Raw genomic sequence first — 7,440 nt, forward strand, 5'->3', positions numbered from 1 at the left:
TCAAGCAATATGATATAAACCCCATCTTTTTATCCTCGATGGCAACAATAAAATACGTGCCTTGCTGTCACTGGGAAAGGACACCGCAAGATTGAACCCAAAGCTAAGCACTTCTCCCATTGCAAGAAAGATCAATCTAGTAGGCCAAACCAAACTGATAATTCGAAGATACTTGCAAAGATATCAAATCATACATATAAGAATTGAGAGAAGAACCAAATATTGTTCATAAATAATCTTGATCATAAACCCACAATTCATCGGATCTCGACAAACACACCACAAAAAGAATTACATCGAGTAGATCTCCAAGAGAATCGAGGAGAACTTTGTATTGAGATCCAAAGAGAGAGAATGAGCCATCTAGCTAATAACTATGGACCCGAAGGTCTGTGGTAAACTACTCACACATCATCGGAGAGTCTATGGTGTTGATGTAAAAACCCTCCATGATCGATTCCCCCTCCGGAGGAGCGCCAAAAAGGCTCCAAGATGGGATCTCACGGGTACAGAAGATTGCAGCGGTGGAAATAGGGTTTCGTGGTGCTCTCGGATGTTTTCAGGGTATATGAGTATATATAGGCAAAAGTAGTAGGTTGGTGGAGCCACGAGGGGCCCATGATGGTGGGGGGCGCCTCCCTGCCTCGTGGCCGCCTCGTTGCTTCCTTGACGTCCACTCCAAGTCTCCTGAATTGCGTTTGTTTCAAAAATAACTCTCCCGAAGGTTTCATTCCGTTTGGATTCCGTTTGATATTCCTTTTCTGCGAAAAACTGAAATAGGAAAAAAACAATGAAACAATCAAAAATTATAGATACGTTGGAGACGTATCAAGCATCCCCAAACTTAATTCTCCTCGTCCTCGAGTAGGTAAATGATAAAAACAGAATTTTTGATGTGGAATGCTACCTAACATAATTTTCTAAGTAATTCTCAAGTGTGGCATGAATGTTCATATCTGAAAGATTCAAGACAAAAGTTTAATATTGACATAAATATAATAATACTTCAAGCATACTAACTAAGCAATTATGTCTTCTCAAAATAACATGGCCAAAGAAAGCTTATCCCTACAAAATCATATAGATTGGTTATGCTTCATTTTCGTCACACAAAAATGCTCTCATCATGCACAACCCCGATGACAAGCCAAGCAATCTATCTATTATATAAGAGTCAAATAAGCCATCACGTTCTTCCACATATGCTAATATTTTTTACGCCGTTAGATTACAATAACAACGGCTAAGATTTAAGCGTTTTTACATAACATCATAAAATATATGTACCGGTAGTATTGAACTTTTATGGTGTCACGTTGTAAGGTGAGGTTACATACAACTACGGTTGGTACAAAAACTACGGTTGATTAAAAAAGCCAACCATGACACGTACGAATATGTGAACATAAAACACACGACCATACCCAGTCGGCCGGCTTTGGTCAAGTCTGCATGCCTCATATACAAGAGAAACACACAGACACGTATTCATGCATTGCCTAATTGATTTGCATGCCGTGATTGATTTCTAGCAGACACACAACTTCAATTGGACAAGAACACGTACACGTATCATATGTCCATACGAAACTTGCTGGCCAGCCAGCGACGACCAGCCCCCAAGCAGCATAAACACACACACGCCGCCATTGCCAGCCAGCACGATAGAAGCAAGCATTCAGTACGTGTTCGTCACGTCGGCGGATTGAAGGTACTAAAGTACAATATGCACCCACGATGGATTGCAGGTACTGAAGCATCCAATATGCACTCCCGACGCTGCGACGCCCAACAGAACAAAGCCTCAATCCAAACACACGCCGAAAAAACCAGGACGCCCAGCTGTATAGCAACACCATCAAGTTGAGGTAATATCAGCACTCCATGTGTGTTTAGATATTTCCATCTCAAAAAGTTTTGACAGCTTCTTTAAGAACAACCTATTTTCATGTACATTACTATAATTAAGTCATAGCATCACTTATTTGTATTTGACCTATAATAGCTATTTCTGAAATTGTTCTATTTTCTCAATAAAAATTACTAAGTATATCTCATTGTTCATAGGGCCAAACAATTCATGCTATCTTTCATATCAAAGAGCAATCTATTTATGGATTCAAAATTTCAAGGTTTTGGAATCCATAAAATACCGCCAATAAGCAATGTAAGTGAAATATATTTTTCATATAAAGCAAACATATAGGAGGTTAAAGGATCTCTGGAGATTTACCCAGATTATTACTTTGAGTTTCTATAAAGGATACAACTACAGGAACAGGCAGAAAAAAATAAACAGGTATGTTTATAGTTCGGAAATAACTACTCCCTCCGTCCCAAAATAAGTGAATCAACTTTGTACTAACTTTGTACTAAAGTTAGTGCAATGTTGAGTCACTTATCTTGGGACGGAGGGAGTATTATATAATATTTATGCTTTGCTAACATGAATGGTATGGTAGGTATTGTATTCGACTCCAAATTAGTGAGCATAAAACTACTACAAGCTGCACTTTATTTGAAAAGGACGCTCCAAGATTGCTTAATACATCTATCTCTAACTTGCTGAGATCATTCGATGGGAAATGAAACGCCAAGCAGAATGGATGTAATATCATCTTTGGCACAGAAAACTATGTAGTAAAAAGAACATTTGTGCCCAATGATAGGCTTGAGATGCTCTACTTAAATGATAAAGCTGAGGTAAAGGTGCATTCAACTTTTTTTTTTCAAAAATTAAGTATCGTGTCTAGAATTCCCTAACTAATTCACCTTAAATATATTGCATTGAATTGATGGATGATGAGGTGGACACCGTGTTAAAACATGAAAGGAAGAAGCAGAACATGCACCGATAAGATGGTGATTGGTTTTTCCACTGTAGACACTTCTAGATTTTTATAAATGTGTCTGGTTTTAAATTTATATTTATTTTGCAGTCATAGAATAATAATGTTTCAACTACCAAACTGCGATGTGTCTGGTGCCAATGAAATAGGAGCGACACGATAGTAATGGGACTAAAATAAACAAAGATGGGCGTCAAGACAAAATAACATCATTGTCACGTGCGTTCCACGGTGACAAGAAAAGAAGACCGGGATATGTTGTAATATCAGATGACTCAGAGGAGAATGCACGAAGCAAGTTTGCCAGAAAGCAAGGGAAAAGATGTCAGCCGAAACAATACAAGGTTTGAAGATGAAGATGAAGTACGGCAACCAAAGCCTACGAGAGCGAGGAAGTTATCTAGAAAATTAGTGCATCAGTAGCTTATCAGATAAATAATAAGGCAACATATTTTACTTACCAAGATATATACAGTAAGTGTACTTGACATCTACTAGGATAAGAAGAATACTTATTATACTGCAATAGCATTATATCCTTAGTCTAGAATAGACTGAATACTTCCTTCATATCAACCAATATAAGGAGACATTAACACTATGAAAAGCATGTCATATTGTATTTATTTGAAATATAGTTAGACATACACTTTTGGGAGTTTTATGTTCTTGGTAACAGTTCTATCATGTTGCATTTTCTATTCAAGCGAACCATGGGAAAAATTCCAGTATTACAGTACGAGTAATATAGAAATCTTAGGAAGGAGCACAAAGATGATTTGCATTAGGAAGGACACAGAGCAATAACACTTACAGTGGTAAAAGTCCAGCAGTACAAACAATTAGGAAGGCATGAAGATGAAAAGTCGGATCTAGGGCGCGGTAAAATAATATCCATTGTTACTGCCACCATAAGGAAGAATACAAGTGGTCAGCTCGAAGATAAAGTAGGCGAAACAAAGATATTGTTCTGGGTACTAAAACCTCCATGACTCATACAACATTTTCAGTTTAACAAAACCATGAATAGATGTTCAATATTATACGTAGTAGCTGCAACACATGTAAAAATTCAACCATTGTATCTTTTTTTAGAACGAAGATGCTAGGCGCGTCCGGCTTTAAATTAATAAAGCCCACAACCTAGGCAGCGTACCAAAGATCCGAACCGTACACACACAAAAGGCCTCAGGCCACGCACAAGGGAAGTCATAGGGTTCAAGGCCAAAAGACCGCGAGCAAAGTTACATGGCACGAAGGCCAAATACTGGGCACGCAGGCTCGCAAACCATTGTATCTCAACTGACGCGGGATTTGTTTTACAATTAACAAGTTAAAACCTTCTTGCTAAGACAAGGTAACAACAAATAAAAAACCACTTTACAGTGCTATGTAGGAACTATAAGCCATAATATTCATTAGAATGATGCTTATCATCAGCACTTACATCTGGTAGAAGTCCAACAACACCGACAATGAGGAGGGCAACAACATAATGGCCGGCCAAACATGTTGCTCACATCTTGGTGCTATTTATTTATTTCGCTATCTCCTCATATGAATCTGCCTCTGTTACCCCCACACCTCTAATAGACCATAGCAGTAGTCCACCATCTGTACTGTGCCTCAGGATCCAGTCATTCTCCATTAGCTTGCCTTGGTCAACAATTATTTTCTGTCCTATGCCACCTTGGCATTGATGCCCTAGCACCAACAGCTTGACCCAGTAGAACAATTTTGTCCAGTAAATCCATGAACCGGTACTCCATCCTCCATGAGATCTCTCAACACTCATTGGATGGGAAATCTGGACAAACCCAAAGATTATACACCAAATATGTCCAGATTCAAGCTCAAAAATAATAATATCAGCGTTGTCACAGAAAACTATACAGTAAGTTGTGCTTGGTGATAGGCTTAAGATGTTGTCATTGAACAACAAAGTTAAGAAAGTAAAGGCGCATCTAATCCTCTATAAGATTAAGTACTGTGTTCCTAATTTTCTTCATTGATTCGTCCTGCATGCTATGGAAGTGTGGCAGAAACAACATTTTTAAGTTGGGTAGAATGTCCACAAAGAAAATAATGTAAGTTCTCAGTTCTAACCCCTAAAGAATCGAAAGGGGGATCAATGACAAGTGAAATGATAAGTCTATAATCCACAATCTCTGAATAATCTGTACATGAAAACAACAATTATGTACGAGGAAATTTCCTAAATTATAATTACAAGTACATAGTGCTTCATTGTAAAAGTTAGACACTTCAGAAATTGAAGTTTAAAATCATCACATTACCTCTGAACTAATTTTACAAATGAATTAAATAAATCAACTTATAACGTACATACACTGCCAAGCAAGAGGAGAAATGATTTGAGTCACAAACAGAGAAGGATTAAAGGTGTTGACTGACGACATGAAGTGCCCAAGCGAAAATAGTGCAAAGAATATAGTATACAAGGAGATATTTTAACTTCTTTTATTCCTCAAGTAAATGCATATGAGAAGCAACTCATGAGTTTTCCATACAATTTTTGGACGAAATAACTAACATCCAGTGAAAAATAAGGCGAGGAAGCTTTAATACAAAAAGACTTTGTAGATTGAATTTACAATTATTTTGTAGACAAGAAATAAGGGTTACATTTTATCTATTGAATGATTAGAAATTGGATTTTTCTAACTATATTGAATCATGTGTTACAATAGTACATGTCAATGCAGATTAATATTTCCAGCTGGTTTAATCTATACAGATGTTAACAACTGCAGAAACATTATCAACCATAATATATGAAATTAGTGTCACACGGTAATACATTGGATATAATGTTGGCTGTATAAAGCTCTATAAATTGCTAAGGAAATGCTGAAGAGACAATAAATTAAGGATCAGTACAATGTGAACATGAAAAAAGATACAAGTTCAATTCCCTACAAAATTAAAGGGAAATCAACGGCAGATCAAATAGTTATATAGTGTAGATCCCACATATAATCCATACATGAAACATTATGAAGCACTACAAAATGATGCGAAGCAAGAGGAGAATGGGAGCGTGCAGAGGGATTCATACCTGTCGCTCTTCATCAACCTAAGCGACAAGGAACGAGAGGCCATTCTACGCAACGCCAAAGCTCTCTGCCAGCACCCGTGACCTCCCAGGCGACTGGCATCCGCCTTTCCTTATCAGCGACGGCGAGATCCGGTCTCGCTGGTGGCCGGAGCAAGAACAGCTGCTCGAACGCCCGGTCCCCTCCTCGGTCAGAATGGCTTGGAAGATCGGCACGCACCAAATCGCTGGGAAATCCGCGAACCTGTGCACCCTTCGTCAGGTCAGTCACCGCCTCCTCCGCACCACCAACCTCCAGCACCATCGCCCCGGCCGCGCCGGCCATGACGATGTCGAGCAGCACGACGCGTCCTCCTGGGATCTCCCCTGCCCACCCTACCCAAATCACAGCCGCGTAGAGTGAACAGTACAATAAAGAAAGGGGATTTTGTTGTCGGCGTGATTTGGGGAAAACAATAGCCTTCTCCTACTTTTTGCTATGGCAGGAATATTAGATGTACATATTTTGCTCTGATGGATGGACAAACAGCACGTACTTTGACCTACAAGTGAGAAATACGTTCTGTGAAAAAGAAAAAAAAACAAGTGAGAAATACGATGCGTGGCAAACTGCAAAATTCACTATTACATGTGAAACCAAACTGGCTGAAGGATGTTAAAAAGATTACATATAACCAAAAGAAAAATTAAAACATTAGCTACAGAGACGTTTAGGACATTAAAAAAGGGTGAAATGCTAGACCAATGGGAGTTTTTTAATATAATATATATACAAACCTAGCTGACAAGGCATTTTTTAGTAAAGATTTTCAAATGGATACAAATCATATAGTGGACAAATAAGTGAAAAACAAATATGATTGTGTAGCTGAACGTAACAAGTCAGAATTGTTAGGAATATGTTGTATATATAATATTGTACAATAAACATAATCGAAGTTTGAATCAAGAGAAAAAGAGCATCAATCGATGGTGAGTCAAAATTCTCTATTCTACAAAAAATAGTCTATATGCATAAAGAAAATGTGTAAAGAGATTTTATATTTAATTACAACAATGAGTCTATTTTACACAATTCAATTTTTCTATAATGGATTATGGCCATGTAATGGAATAATAGGAAATGCCTAAAATGGATGGAAAAACTAAAAAGAATATATGATAATAACCAAAACACACACACGAAAATGAATTAAAAGTATGCATGTAGCGACCAGACCTCAGATGGTCAAGTCTCTGTGCATCAGTGTCATCCCTGGATCAGTAATGCTGACACGCACAGTATTCGAAGGATTTATAACAGAGTAGCAATCACACACTTATTACATCGAATGTCTCCAAAAGAGAACTTATTACAATAAATATGGCTTAAGGCCATCTAATAACGATAACAGCGGAAGGCTTGGAAGATAAGTGAGTCCATCAACTCCAACGGCATCACTGAGTATAGAACCACGACCTAAGGCACCTTACTCGTCGTCTGAAAAGTCTGCAACATGAAACGTTGCAGCCCGA

The 7,440-nt window shown here is 38.1% G+C and overlaps 1 long non-coding RNA gene across 6 annotated transcripts; it reads right to left on the reverse strand.

Annotated features, from left to right (window-relative positions):
- Positions 1–203: 203 nt before the first annotated feature.
- On the reverse strand, positions 204–6,588 carry LOC109740758 (uncharacterized). Of its 6 annotated transcripts, none has more exons than XR_012188969.1 (5): positions 5,929–6,588; positions 4,297–4,656; positions 3,664–3,752; positions 908–1,842; positions 204–771 (listed from the first exon to the last, which is right to left on the reverse strand). It is a non-coding gene; the product is annotated as an uncharacterized lncRNA (long non-coding RNA). The 6 variants fall into 6 exon arrangements; XR_012188970.1 differs by having other exon boundaries at positions 1,568–1,842; positions 5,929–6,552; XR_012188972.1 differs by having other exon boundaries at positions 908–956; positions 5,929–6,526.
- Between the last annotated feature and the right edge of the window lie 852 nt (positions 6,589–7,440).

Source organism: Aegilops tauschii, chromosome 7 (genome assembly GCF_002575655.3).
Source record: "Aegilops tauschii subsp. strangulata cultivar AL8/78 chromosome 7, Aet v6.0, whole genome shotgun sequence".
NCBI lineage: Eukaryota > Viridiplantae > Streptophyta > Magnoliopsida > Poales > Poaceae > Aegilops > Aegilops tauschii.